The sequence below is a fragment of the Ambystoma mexicanum genome, chromosome 6p, assembly GCF_040938575.1.
Source record: "Ambystoma mexicanum isolate Mex_15411 chromosome 6p, UKY_AmexF1_1, whole genome shotgun sequence".
Lineage (NCBI taxonomy): Eukaryota > Metazoa > Chordata > Amphibia > Caudata > Ambystomatidae > Ambystoma > Ambystoma mexicanum.
Genome location: NC_090935.1, coordinates 869,214,137 through 869,229,347, shown reverse-complemented (window position 1 = coordinate 869,229,347; position 15,211 = coordinate 869,214,137).

Below are 15,211 nucleotides of genomic sequence, written 5' to 3'. Positions count from 1 at the left end.
ACTACCCAACATAAGTCCAGGATCAAACTATTAGCTTCCACCTATAACACTATTTACTATTGGAGAAGGGCAGCACTTAGATGGGGAATTAGTGCTATTTTAGGTCCTTTCCCTCAGTCTGGAATAACCCAGACTTCTTCCCAGAATGTGACATGCTTAGAGTCGGGTACTGGAAGGAGGGTGGATTGATGCTTCTAAGCGACTTCTACGTGAATGGAGATCCATTGTCCTTTGAGGAATGCAAGACTACATTTCAGATTCAGAAGACATAATGATTTCAATATGCCCAACGGAAGCACTGGGCAACTCCCCCACACACAAGAACACATGGGGATAGGGAACCCACAGCATTAGAATTAAAACAAGTTTCGAATACGTCCTCAGGAAAAAGTGTGCTACTATACAAATTGTTAGGCAGAGTTGACTCATCGGTTAAGGAGGACTATATGAAAAAATGGGAAGAGGATTTGAAGAACGAGATAGAGGTAGACAGATGGAAACGTATCTAGACGCAAACATTTGGTAGATCCAGGTGTATAACAAACAAAGAGTGCGCAGTTAAGGTTCATTATAGATGGTATAATACCCCAGAAAAGATACACAAAATTAACCCCTCCTACTCTCTGCTATGCTGGTGAGGTCGCTCAGTGCTGGATTCCCTCTTCCACCTCACATGGGCATGTGATAAATCCTGGCTTTTTTGGAAGGGGGTACTGGCGCAAGTGAAAATTATTACTGGGCTAGCTATCCCATGGGACCCTTCTATCATACTATTGGGTGACATGGGGATGGAGTGTTCCCGATGTCGGGCTCAGTAGCAGCACTTACATCCCATCTTCTAACGGCTGCAAACATTACTGTGGCCCGCCTATGGAAAATCTGGATGGGCCCTTGATTACGATGTGGTGGATTAAGTGTTGGGAGATGGGGGTGGCTGAACAAATCATGGCTGTAAGCCTGGCGTTAATTGTGAAATTTAACAGCAGATGGTCCCCATATCTGGAATATGCGGAGCAAGTCCCAGGGATTGTATGTAAACCCCCCTCCCTGCATTGATTCTCCAATATTTAAACACTGTGTTTTTGTGCATTTCTGCCTGTGTTTGCTAGTGCTCATGGGAGGGACAAGCATGTTATGAACATACAACCATCTTTGTATTATTGGTTTACTGGCTGTCACTTGCACTTACATCTACAATATTAAGATGTAATTGTTGCAAAAGTATGATACTACCTTTGTGGCTGAACTTCTGTTGGGATGCAGGGGTGAACGACCTAGTCAATTTAGGAAGGGCGGTTGTAGAAGGAGATGCTGTAGGGGAGCCGGGAATATGGAGGGGGACCACCCATAGAAGCAGGGTTGTAGTGGGAATGTACTGAATTGTAACATTAGAATCACGTGTGTCATGAAACTCCATTTTTAGAAGTCAGACGCCATCTTGAAATTGAGGCCTAGTGCCATGGCTATTCTTGAACACTTACATTTGTTCCAAAGGTTAGAAGGGGATGGATGTGTCCTTATCGCACACCCTGGCAGCTTCGCAGAAGGTTAATTTCTTGAACACACACACAGTCCTTCATTGTGTCTTATCAGCAGAGCATGCAACCCAGGAAGAATGTGCCCTGTAAAGCCAAGAGAGTGCCGGAAGGGGTCTTTGAAGAGTTATCCCACGTGAAAGGGGGGTGAGGGGTCTAGGAATTCACAGTCCTGACCTATAGGTTATAGCGGCCCAAGATCCCCAAGCCCTGTATGCAAACATTTGAGTACACTGACCAGCCCAAGACCCTTGGTCATAAAACTGTACATTGACCAATTGATCAGGAAGATCAAAGAACAGGGGCAATCTGCTCCCACTATTAGTCCATGTAATTTATGCTGCAAGGTGCAACGGTAGAAGGTAACACATTTATGAAGCGGGTGGGAAAGAAATGGAGGCGCAACATATCTGGGAAAGGAGCAGAGGTATAGGTATTTCTGAGAAAGTTATCACCACCTCTAAAGTATCCACCTCACTTATGTCCATGGTACCGGGTGCACTGTAGAGCTGTGAAATAATGAGTTGTGTGAGTGTAACTAAAGGGCCAATTAATGCTTCGTACTTCGCTGACGAAAGAAGAACCACCCTACTTGGAAGAAGATGGACAAAATATGCTTGGACCAATCACCTGCCATCCTGTATGGAGCAGGCTATATGTGTATGTGGGTCACACCAACCAGCTACTTGGATTTGTAACCTATGTGATGTACGTCACTTATGACATTGTGTACCTTTAAAAGCTATTGCTCATGCTGTTTTCGTCAGAGTGCACAGTGGCAAAAGAGTTCTTTGTTGCACATACTTGTATTTCTATGAGATTAAACCTTGCTCTCCTTGAAAGAGGTGTGCTGGGACGTTTTCCCTAGGGGTTTGTATTTTTGTTCTGTTGAGAGGGCTGAGGGGTTACTCTACATTTTTGGTGATCCCAGAGTCCAGGCCGGACATTTGGAGGGGCCGCGCCTACCTGCAGCGACCAGTCCCAAGCGTGCAACCCATAGTGGTGTACTGGAGCCGTTTTCACAGAATTCCTGTCTGCTCTTTGGAGCAGGCAGAGCTCCTAGGAGGGTGCAGACCATTATTAAGACCCCAAGACAGAGGAGCTCGGGTGAACATGCAGATGTAAGTACAGCTCTCGCAGGCAAAAAAAAAACGTGGCAGACATTTAGAGGGTAATTGGGGGGACGAGATAAAGGGTGTGTGTGTTTGTGTGAGATGAAGAAGTGACAAGGGTGAATAGCAGGATGGTGTGTGACTGAGTTGAGTAGTGTGTGAAGACAACATGGTGGTTATATATATTTGTTATGAATATTATTATGAGTATATAAGAATAGAAACAGAGAAGTGGATCCTTTCCCGAGGCGGGGGGGAATATGGCACCATATTCTGAAATGTGATAAGAGAGTACAAAAAGTAGGGGCTCTGTCTAATTAGAGAGCTCGAATTCCTGTACCCAATGTATTTTGGGTGGGGGAATAAGAAGAAGTAGTGGTTATTTTAGTTTATTGTTTTAGCTTGTTGTCTTAGTGTTTTAAATGTGTATTGTTCGGGGTGGGGCCGGTGGAAGAAGTAGTGTGGGTGTTGCACGTAGGGAGAGTGCGCATATCGAAAGAGAGGGAAGGGAGCGCGGGTAGGTGGTGACAGGGGGAACGTTGGAGAAGAACTGATAGGAACGCCTAAGACAAACTGCATTTTGGATATGGTCTAATATTTTGTATACGAAGCTGTCAAAATGGGGAAGTTACTCCATTGGCGTATAGTTGCAGTGCATTGCCATTGTATAAAGACAAAATTTAAAAATATCATAAGCAGTGGGTGGCAGAGATACAGGGGGAATGTTCTGCCCATGGCTAGAGCAGGGGACAAACAACAGCGGAATACTGGAATGGTATTAGGTCAAATTACCTTTAAAAAAAAAGCAAAATAAAAACAAAAGGATTTAGAAAGACCGCTCTGTGACCGCACAGAGCGGTCTTTCTAAATCAAACTGTCATCCCTGTGTTGCACACAAGTGCACACAGGGGCTGACAGGCATGCCAGGACACGGACGATGTGTCACTTATTCTGTTTTTATAGGCTGCCTAAAATCGGTTAAAAAAACTGTCTTTTGATTAGGCGACCTACAAAAATTGAAAATGACATAGAACCTACTGGTGCACGTGTACACATTTTTGGCTGCTAAATATAACGGTAAAAAGCTCCAAAGGAGAAAAGAGATTCTAGAATTATGGAAGTTGGTGGAGGATATAGAGAATAATGATGAGTGCAAATCTCAGTGTGACAACTGCGTACCCTCCAATGTAGTTAATGTGGCAGTACTGAGGAGAAGCAGGCACCTCTATCCCCAGTAGGGTGTTACCCAAACCTTTTGCGCTACAGGATATACTAATCCAACTTATGTGCCTTCACCTGCCACGGCACCACCTCCATCTTTGCCACCACCCCATACCACACTAGCTCTGCAGTACCAAGGGATAGAAAACCGCAGAAAGATTTAGAAGAGACTTTAGAGGCAGCGCGAGCGGAATTGGCATAGTTGAGGGTACTCAGGGTAGAAGGAAGCAAATTGGGGTGTGGCCTGGATGAATGGAGACATCTAGTTTAGATTAGACAGCACCATGATGAAGGATGTTCATATAGAGAAGGAGAAGAGTAACAAACGAGGGGCGGGGAGTTTAGGGTGCAGGACAGTGAGGTCGGATGGAGCTACAGACGGGGAGCTGAGGGAGGACGAGAGGGACACAATGGATGATTTGGAGGATGAGGAGATGGCACCGGCAGTTACTCCATGGGTAGAGAGCTTATGTGGTCCACAGATGAGCAATAGAATGGTGCGGGCAGCAGTGTTAAGGAAAAAGGCAAGTGGCGGCAAGAGGACAAGAAGGGGAGGGGGCACGCAGTTGCCATTATTGCATAAATGCTCCGGGAGGGTGCAGTATGTCCCCTGGGCCCAGATGGACAAAAATAATTTGATTAAAACACTCCCGCACCTCACTGCTGGGGCTGGGAAATGGATATACACTTTAGAGAAGCAGACAGCTTCAATTCCTTTAGCGGTGGGAGATGTGAAAAGCTTATTCGTAGTAATTGTGGGAGATCAGGCAGAGGGTGTTTGTGGTTAAGGCTGGATACCCAAGAGTTCAAATAGATGACGATACACATGATGGGGCACACTTTAATGACATCAGAGTGCAGGTGTGGGCTGCACTCCGGCGGGCATACCCCGATACACCGGATTTGCAGTTCATAATGCAGAGGATGATGAAGAGCCTCCTCAAAACATTTTGAAAGTGCAGGAGATGTGGAGGGCAGAGATGGGGGAACAATGGGACTGATCAGTTCCGCTTTTCTATTTTATTATAAAAAGGGGATTGCCCAAGGAGCTACAGAAAGCTCTCAAAATGATTGTGGGCAAAGAAGCGAAAGGGTGGACCGAAACACAGACTATATTTATACATCATTGCAAGCGGATCAAAGAAAGAGAAAAGGAAAGGGCACAGGCGTTGCAGGCTGAGGACTCGAAACTGGTGCAGAGAAAATTGCCAAAAATAGCAGTTAAAGGGGCGGCAGTCACCCAAACAGATTTGGCAGAGCAGACAGCAACAGTGACAGACATAATAATATCAGCGTTTTGGCCAGGCGAAGAGCAGTGGAATGGTGGATTGCAACCACAGTACCCAGAGTGGTACCTAGGAGGTCACCAGCATGGAAGAGGAGGGTATCAAGAGGAAATGGAGGCCAGAGACGGATTTAGAGGTATGGGACCAAGGGGTGGAGTGGGACCAGTTCAATGTTGGGAATGTGGGAAGATGGGTCATTTTACAAGAAAGTGCAGAAGCAGGATGGTAGTAGGGTACAATCCATACACCCCTGCAGGCCCAATACAGCAGCAGCACTTCCCCGCACCCCTGTTGCCCACTGCTATACCATATGAAATACAGCAGGCATACATACAGCTACCACCATGACCCCCTCAGGCACAGTAGTCTTCTGCACCCGGCACCCCAACACAAACTGTGCCACCAAGTCAATCATACAGTGCCCCAATGCCCGGGAGCAATGCCATTCCAGTGAGCAGTTTGGGAGGAAACCCTTTCACATTCCAAGGCACCAATACATATCCTGACTAGGGTAGCCCACAGAAAGCTATTGCGTGCCCAGTCCTGTCCGTGTCTACCCCCCTGACAAGGACCCCTTGGTGGGCGCTGAGATAGGAAATAAACAATTAATCTTTATGATTGACACTGGTGCCACTAAATCATGCATTAGTGAGGGAAACCTCCCGTTATCAAGTGAAACCCTCGACAAACAAGGCTTCTCTTGGGCTGTGGCAACGGTTCCCTTTACTGAAAATGTAGCTATCAGGCAAAGTGGTGCATGCACCTCTATTGTATTCATAAACCTTAAAAATTCATAAAATTTATTACGGCTTGACCTCCTAAGCAAATTAAACATGACCATCTCTTTTACAGACCGGGGAATAATATGTGTTATCCCAGGAAAGTGTGCTATGACAGCAATGGTGATCATAAATGTCAGAGGAGGGGAGGTGGTGGTTCATGGCATTCCTGTTAATCCTGATATGTTTGTATATGTGATTATAGTGTTACTTGATGCAGTGCCCCAGATTGGGAAGGCATATTGGTGGAGACCATCTGATTTTATCTTCAGAACCGGTGTGACCACAGAGCTTATGGCAGGGACAATACACTCATTGGACTTTGATGGGTTGGTTGTGTTAGAGAAAAGGATTGTTGTAGTTGAGAATGATTCAGATGGGTGTGAGTGGTGCACTATGCTGTGCATTGAACCAACAGTACCCCTAAAAGAAGTGACAGATGCAGAATTGTTACGGGTTGATGATGGAGAGATAGTGTTGGCTATTTTCATACCTTGTAAGATAATAGTGCAATCTCATAAAGTACAGTGTTCCCTAATGGCCCTTGTGACAGCACCCACCTTCACTGAAAATGATCTAGAACAGTTTCCCGAGAGGGTAATGGACAACCATTGCCTATGAGGTTGGCCTCTTAAAGGGGGTGTCACCCATTCGAAATAACACTCAAGCAAGGTGCGGTTAGCCATTGCACCATCGTCTATATCATTTTACCATCGCTGTTAAACTGTATTTATATAATACCGCCTTGTTATCAATATTGGCATAAGCCCATTTGCGTTACACAGAAAACCGCGTTCGAAATGCTCCGATTTCTAATCAGTTTCGCTGCCATTTAAGAATCTTCCGCCATTTTGATTTTAACTCTTGTTTTGTGTTCTAAAATGGTGGACTGTGTTTTCAACTACAGCTGAGCCAAACGATCTGACCGAGAGCAGACAGTTTGTTCTATGCAAAGAAACCTTGTGACTCGTATGAACTGCAATCCAAGTGTTGTCTGCGCTCACAAGCCTCATCCTCATATAAACAGCGGAACAATGTAGAGCAAACTCAAACCGTGTGCTTTGGTTGTAATATATTGTGTTCTCTCTTGAAACCAGGCTTACTATGAGCCGGCAACCCAATACTGTCATTGTATCTTCATAGACATGCAAACTTGGTAAATCCGTTGAACAATATTGTAATATTTGTCATGTGAACTGGGCACGAACCCTAGCATGTAAATTATTAGTTTGGAGAGGGGTTAGACAATGATTGGAAAATGTATAAAATAGCTCACATTGAGATGTCCAGCACTCTCACCCCTCACTTTGTCTGCTGGTACACACTGTGAGGTGTTAGGAGCGAGGTAGCTATCTGTTTTGCTTTGACTTCTGTACAGAAAAAAAGATACTTGTATCTTCCGACCCATGATTGGCCTATTTCATGTTGTGGTTCTAAGCCTCGATATTTCTTTGATCTTTCAGATGGCACCCAAATAGGGACACTCAAGATTGATGTCTCCTCACTGAAAAGAAGACGCGGCTATCAGACCGGGATTGGAGAGTGAGAAAAAGGGGGCCTCTTTGTATGAGATGCAACATCTCGACAGTATTGCACAATCTGATCCCTGAACGGTGACCATGTGCTTCAAGAGGGCACCTTGACGAGGTTCCCCATATCGAGGCTGTCTCTTTGCCGAAATCGCCAACCACGAGGATCCTTTGTAATCCGATCGGACCTTCTTTGTTTGAAATCAGGTGAGTCGTGCCCCGAATCCTAAGAATTCTGATATTGGTTGTCATTTTGCACTTGCTAGTACAAACAACGCCAGGTAACACCAGTAATCTGACATGCCTGGGAAATTGTCTGCCTGTTTCAGGGTTTTATTCCGCAGAGACAGACAATCTTTGGGGCGTGGCCAACCAGCGCCACCTGTTAGCTCACTGTATGTTTTAAGTACGGCCTCAATAGTATTGTATTTAACGATATTTGGCACAGACAAACTAGACATGCTTCCGAATTTCAGTGGCCAGTGCATGGTAGTTTTGAAATTGTCCATATAGAGTATTTAGAGTCTATGTTGTTGAAGAAAAAAGCTAGGCCTGCAGGGTTTGATGTAAATAAGGATTGGAGAAAGGAAGCTATGCAGCAACTTAAGAGTAAAGAGAAACATGCACGTCGACATATGTCTAACACTGAAAAGCATTGTTGTATGATCAACAAAAACAGTTGGAATCTATTAAGAGTATAGATAGGGCTTTTCAACTTGGAGTACAGAAAATATATCCGTCTCAGGATTTTCATACCTCAGACAAACTGATCAATAAGTTATTGAATGAGTCTAGGACTGTTGCCACCGCACCACCTCCTTATGTGACTCTCCCTGTTGTTTTACCCCTTCCCGCTGTTGCACCTTCTCCCGTTGTTGTTCCTTTTCCTCCCGTTGTTGCTTCTCCTCCAGTTGTTACTCCTCTTCCTGTTGTTGTTTCCCCTTCTGCATCCTCGCCCTTACCGACAGTTGCCGTTCCTTCAATTCCGTCTTTACCGCCAGCGGTAGTGTCTCCACTGCCTATTGTACAAGATTTGTCTGAACTTTCTTTTCCAAGTGGTTCTGCTCCACTTGTAGCGATGAAGGGGCGAGTGCTGATTCAAGAATAGTGACTTGTATTACAGTATCTGAAGCTAGAAAAAGAGAATTGTATGCATGGTCTAAGAAATATATAGAAGAAGGTGAAAAATCAGCTGTTTTAACTGCAATATCTGACCAAGAAAGTATTCCTGAACAGAATATTTTGATAGAGGGGCTGGGAATGCATTTGGTTGATAGTTGGAGTGATTTGAGAGACATGAATGTCCCACAGGAGTTGAGGGATTTGAATGACCTAGCTCGCTCAAGGGACACTGCAGAGAAAGTACATGAGCATGTTGAGAGGGTTTTTGAGTTTAAGAGGGAGTTAGTTAGATTGGTTACAGAATGATGAAATAGATGGTAATAGATTGGAAGCCTCATAAGTCCTGAAACAATTTCTTCCTTCATGTAAACCAATAAGTGAAGAGGCACGTATTTGCACAAGAGACATGCTTAGAAGGATTTCGGATGTTTCAATTTATCCCATGGAAGTATATGACACGTTTAGTCAGTATGCTCCAGCAATGCAATGGAAAGTGTTATGGGTAATGGTAGAGTACCTGCAGGATGAGTTTGGAAGAAAAAGGTTTGTTGTTCCGCAGATTTGATGGTCATTTGTAAGAGAGCATTTTTCGCCTGGTAACTGCTTTGGCTACTTTGTCACTTGATTTAGCCTTGTTGCTTAATGAACGTTCAGAATTGCCTACTTCTCAATTGCCAATGCGGGAGGTTCCTCTGACATTTGTTCCTAAAGTAGAAATTCCAGCTAATGCCGCAACAGGCGCAGCAACTGCTACTATTGAAGCTCAGTATGTCTCACAGTTTGTTCATATCCCATATTCTAGACAGTAAGTGAATACCATTAGACAGACGATTCCAGATATCAGGAAAAATCCAACAGGATTTTATAAAGAAATTGAATCTGTCTTGCATTCGTCTGTTTTCATGCTGGGTGACATAGACTTTTTGTTCCCTGTGATCCTACCTGCTGATTCATGGAAACAGATTAGAATTATAGATGATCAGGCAGGGCTGGGTGACACATGGGTTAACTTGTTTCGGATAGATGTAGAAAGGAAGGCTGGTGAGAAACCGCCACAGGTGATATTGACACTGCCAGACAGAATAGTAACTAAATTGAAAACTTTGGTTCCAGAGAGAAGAATAGTTTGGGATAAGCTTACAGCTTGCATCCAGGGGAAATCTGAGGGCGCTACCAAATGTTTTAATCGGTTTGAACAAGTGTTTACAGATTTTAGCAGTCAGGACCTAAGTCAGGGAAAAGGCTGTTTGAAGAGAAATTTGTGCGTGGATTGTTGCCTGATATGTAATCACACATTATGACTTCTGAAAGTGCCTGGCAAGCTAAATCGCAGTCCGAAGTATTACATATGGCTCAGTATTATGAGAATAGGGTCAATACTGAAAAAGAGAAAATAGAAAAGAAGACGGGAGAAGGGAGACTAGAAGACAAACGTTTTTTTTACAACAAATAGTAAGAGGAACCAGAGGTGGCAATACACAGTTTAGAGGTCAGTTTGCCCCACAGAGTAATGCGCAAATGGGTCCCGTACACATGAACCAATGTGCTTATTGCAGACAAGAAGGTAATTGGCGAGCACAATGCCCGATCCTTCAGCAGCGATCGAATAACACATATGGTACCATGGGTAGACGATCCAGAGGCCGTCCTGGGATAGGGGGTCCTGGTAGAAGTCAGTTCGCTCAGAATTAACAGTCATTTTCACAGGATAGTCAGCAGCATAGTGCAAATAATGGGAACATTTTTGATAATCCTTCGACTGTCTATTTTTCTGAGGATCTTGCATTTGATGATGTACTGTTCTGTTAGGACAGCCCAAAGCAGAGTCTGGAGCCAGTACCTATTCCCATCGATCAGAAAGGGCCCTACTTTGAGATGTAGGTGGGGAACTGAAGCATCTATTTTTGATAGATACAAGAGCACAGAAGTGTTCCGTTGATCATTCACAGGTTCCAGATATTCCACTGTCAGGGCAGAACAACATTTATGTAGGGTTCTTTGGTATGCCATTGGTTAGTCCGGTCTCTTAGCCAGTACCAATTTCACTGGGGCCATTCACTGATTCATGTCCATTTCTTTTGATGACAAATTGTGGCGAAAATTTGTTGGGGTTGAATCTGTTGAAAGAATTGAATGCTGTAATTTACTGTTCCCCAGAAGAAGTGCATTTAACGATTTCACCCCAACAAACTTCTGTTTCACAATTCTTGACTAGGCCTTTACCGGCTGAATTGGATAAGGTTCCGGCATGTTTATGGGCTGTTGATGATAATGATGTTTGTATTTTGCAAATTGAGCCTGCTAAAATTGTGTTGAAACCAGGTATGAAACTACCACGTATTCCACAGTATAAGATTTCAGTTGATGGTGAACAAGCTTTAAAGAGTATAGTTTCTGATTTTGTACATCGAGGAGTAATCAAGGAAATTGCAGGAAGTTTGTGTAATAGTCCGATTCTACCGGTCTATAAGAAAGGGGATAATACAATTCCTTTTTGTTTTATTATCGATTTGCGCGCTATCAATAATATTGTGGTTACACAATTTCCTATTGTGCCTGATGTGACTACTATATTGACAATGATTCCAGCTTCAGCTACTCATTTCAGTGTTGTGGATCTAAATAATGCTTTAGTATTCCTGTACTTGTTGACAGTAGCTATTTGTTCGCGTTCACCCTAGGAGGACGCTCGTTTACATTTACTCGTGTGCCACCAGGGTACACTGAGAGTCCAAGCATTTAAAGTAGATCTTTAAAGGAACAGCTTAATACACTTGAGTTGCCTTCCACTTGAAAGTTGCAGTATGTTGACGATCTTCTTTTAGCTGCAGGTTCAGAAGTTGCTTGCAAGGAGGGCACCGTGTTGCTGCATATTCATCTAGCAGAACATGGGCATAAGGCTTCTTTAAAGAAGTTTCAATATTGTCGACAGGAGATCGCCTATTTAAGCTATCTCCTGTCAAAGGAGGGGAGAAGACTGACACCTGAAGAGATACAATGCATCTCTAGCAGGTATGTCCCAAATACACAGAAAGAGGTCAGAGCCTTGATAGACATGGCTTCATACTGTAGACAGTGGATCCCTAACTTTTGATTAATGATAAAACCAATGTTGGCATTGACAAAGAAGGGCATTTCCAGAAAGCTTTTGATCTGCTCAAAACTGTGTTGTATTCAACACCAGTTTTGGGCACACCAAATTACGACAAGGACTTTATTTTGTATGTGCATGAATATGATGGATGCGCTTTGGCTGTGTTAACGCAGGAACATGGAGGAAAGAATAGACTGTGCGGTTATTTTTCCTCCACGCTTGACCCTGTTGCATGTGATTTGCCGAGATATTTGAGAGCTGTTGCTGCTGCATCTGTAAAACAAAGTGAGGGTATGGGTCTGGGTCATTCCTTAACTGTGATGGTACCTCACTCTGTAGACGTTCTATTAAACAGGATGCAAACGAAACATCTCACATCAGCACGATTCACAAGATACAAGCTGATTCTATTTGCACTGCATATCCAAATTAAGAGATCTTGTTCATTAAATCCGGCCGAACTACTGCCTCTTCCGCAAGAAACTGCTTGCAGTGACGAGATGTCACATGACTGCCTCTATACCACACAACAAAAAACATTTTATCGCTGCTGTTATCCTGCAAGTATGCGTGAGATTGCAGATCAATAAGCGGTTCCATTCAGCCAGACACGCTCAGAGCGCGGGACTTGTAGAACACCACAATGGTATATTAAAGAATAAGATGGCGAAGATCTGTGCGAATAGCAATTTGAAATGGCCAGATGCCTTACCGATAGCTCTATTGTCCATGCAGATGACCGCCCAGTCTAGACCAGGGCGCTCTCCCTTTGAGATAATCATGGGGAGACCAGCCAATATTTGGAATGTGCCCAAACCCAAGCGGCTAAAAGATGTAGAGCATTTGCTCCTTTCTGAGTACTGTGACCAGTTAACTCAAAACTTGTATTTGATTTATCAACAGGTGCGAGAAGCCCTCCTAGTAAAATACGAGGGTCCAGGTCATCGACTCTGACCTGGCAACTGGGTGTGTGTTAAATCATTTGAAAGAGCCTCCTGTCTCGCACCACGCTGGAGAGGACCATACCAAGTCCTCTTGGCCACACAGACCACTGTACGAGTGGATGGGAAATGACACTGGATCCACGCAACACGCACCAAGAAGATACCTTTTCCTCTGCCCCACAACAAAGGGGAATAGAAGGGAATTGTCCACTTTGATGCTCATCACAAGCATGCTTTGTCTACGGAAATCCTTCCTGAGCCTGTGGGGCATGGGGAGACTGCTGCTTTGCCTTCAAGTTCTTCTGTGTCTCTTTCTTCACTGTTGAGCAATCTTGCTTCTGCTCCATCACTTCCTTCAGGAAGCAACAACACTCTGTTCGCAGATCACACCGTACCTGGAGTCATGAGGTACGATCTCTGTCCGAGACACCAGACTTACAGCATAGCATTGACTGTGCCCACAAGGAATCATCGTTGAGCCAGTCTCTTGTCACTCTTTTGCTGAAAAATATACAAGAGGCAGGGACCGGCAAAGTTACCTTCGAACAAGATAGGCCACATGGTCAGGAGCAACCAATGGATGAACTAAAAGAGCCTAACGAGAGGCTTCTAAACGGACTCTGAGAAATATCTCTTCCTAAATCCACTTGTGCGGAGTAAGCTATTGGTCGTGCGGCTGACAAAGAATCTGCTCATCAGAGATCATGGTCCTTGAGGACCCACTGTTTTGTAATCACACTACTGGTTTGTTTAATAATTATATTGGCGCTTGGGTTCTGGTACATGGAAAGAGTGCATCCACTTGAGGCTTTGTTATCTACTGAAATTATCTCCAACGTCTCCACCTTTCATACATCTGCACACTCTTCCTCCCCGAGACTCCCAACATAGACAGGGTTTTCATAATAACACTCCTTATGATCATGAGTGCGACCCATGCGATCCTGAACAGAACAAATTGCTGGGTGTGTTCACATTTGCCACAACACGGGGAAAAGGGACTGGGCTGGTATATGCATCCTCTTCCTTGAACTACTGCATGCTATGCCTCGCTCAGGGCACTATTCTTTGCTCGTTGGAACAATAGTATTTCTGGGAATTTCGAAGGGACTAATCTAAATGAATTTGAAAAACGAGTCCTAACACCTTTGGGATGTTCTCTCTTTGCAAATAGAAGCAAACTCAATGTTACTTCTATTTGGCCTTATGTTAGACTCTTTAGACCTTTTCAATCACTGATTTCCTTCAAGATGGCTCCCGTAGGCAACCGGGATGCCATGCATCCTTCCTATAGTATTAATCATAGCCCCAACTCTGTCTCCTTCTCTATAGAAAGGGAAGGGTCTCAGTCAATGGGTACATTTGAGGGTTGTACTAACATTGCGAATCTAACCAGTGAGGACAGATCTTTGTATGTAGGAGACCCTGTTTACTTTGTGGCAATGAAGCTTATTCTTGGTTACCCAGAGATTAGCAGGGTACTTGTTACTTGGGAATCTTGTTACCAGGGGTATATGTGGCTACCACTACTGAAGTTTCTAGAGCTTGCCCAAGGCGGGATGAGAATGGTGACACTCCTTCACAAGTCATGGGTGATGTAGCAAAATCCTTTGTGCCATTTTGGGGACAGATAATGAATTCTGAGGATATCAGAAGACTAGCAAGGGTACTAGAAAAGACCATCAATAGGACCACCAATATTCTGTACAACATGACGTTGGAGCAAAAGGCAATTAGATTAGTGGCCCGCCAAAATAGGATGGTGTTAGACGTCATCCTAGCTGAGCGTGGTGGGGTATGTAAATTGGTGGGATCTGCGTGCTGTTTTTTTGTACCTGACTCCTCCCCTACCCTACTGAAGTACATGTCCCCGAGGGAAACTGGGATTTTGGTGCTTGGTTCTGGGACTTGTTACCATCGTGGGGTTGGAAACTCTTTGCAGTCCTAATGATAGTTCTTGGTGTTCTATTGTTTTGTTGCTGTTGTGTACAATGTCTTCCTGCATATGCTCGATGTTAGGAGGATGTTGTGCACAAACGATAGGTACACTAGGACCAAAGGTACATGCGCCCAAGGAAACTACTAATCTCTTAGTAATGAAGGATATTACTATCAAGGAACTCATGGCGATCGATATTTCTGAAGAATGTGATTCAGGATGTACAGACATTGATGTGTGGGGTTTTGATTAACGTGACTGGTTGAGTAATGCTCTTGATTTAGGCCAAAACTTGTTAAATCCGTTGAAAAATATTGTAATATTTGTCATGTGAACTGGGCACGAACCCTAGCATGTAAATTATTAGTTTGGAGAGGGGCTGGACAATGATTGGAAAATGTATAAAATAGCTCACATTGAGATGTCCAACACTCTCACCCCTCACTGTATCTGCTGGTACACACTGCAAGGTGTTGGCAGCCAGATAGCTATCTGTTTTGCTTTGAATTCTGTACAGAAAAAAAAAATACTTGTATCTTTCGATCCATGATTGGCGTATTTCATTTTGTGGTACTAAGCCTCGATATTTCTTTGGTCTTTCATTGCCAGAGCAATCATTGGGTCAAAGCTAGACTACTGCAATGCCCTCT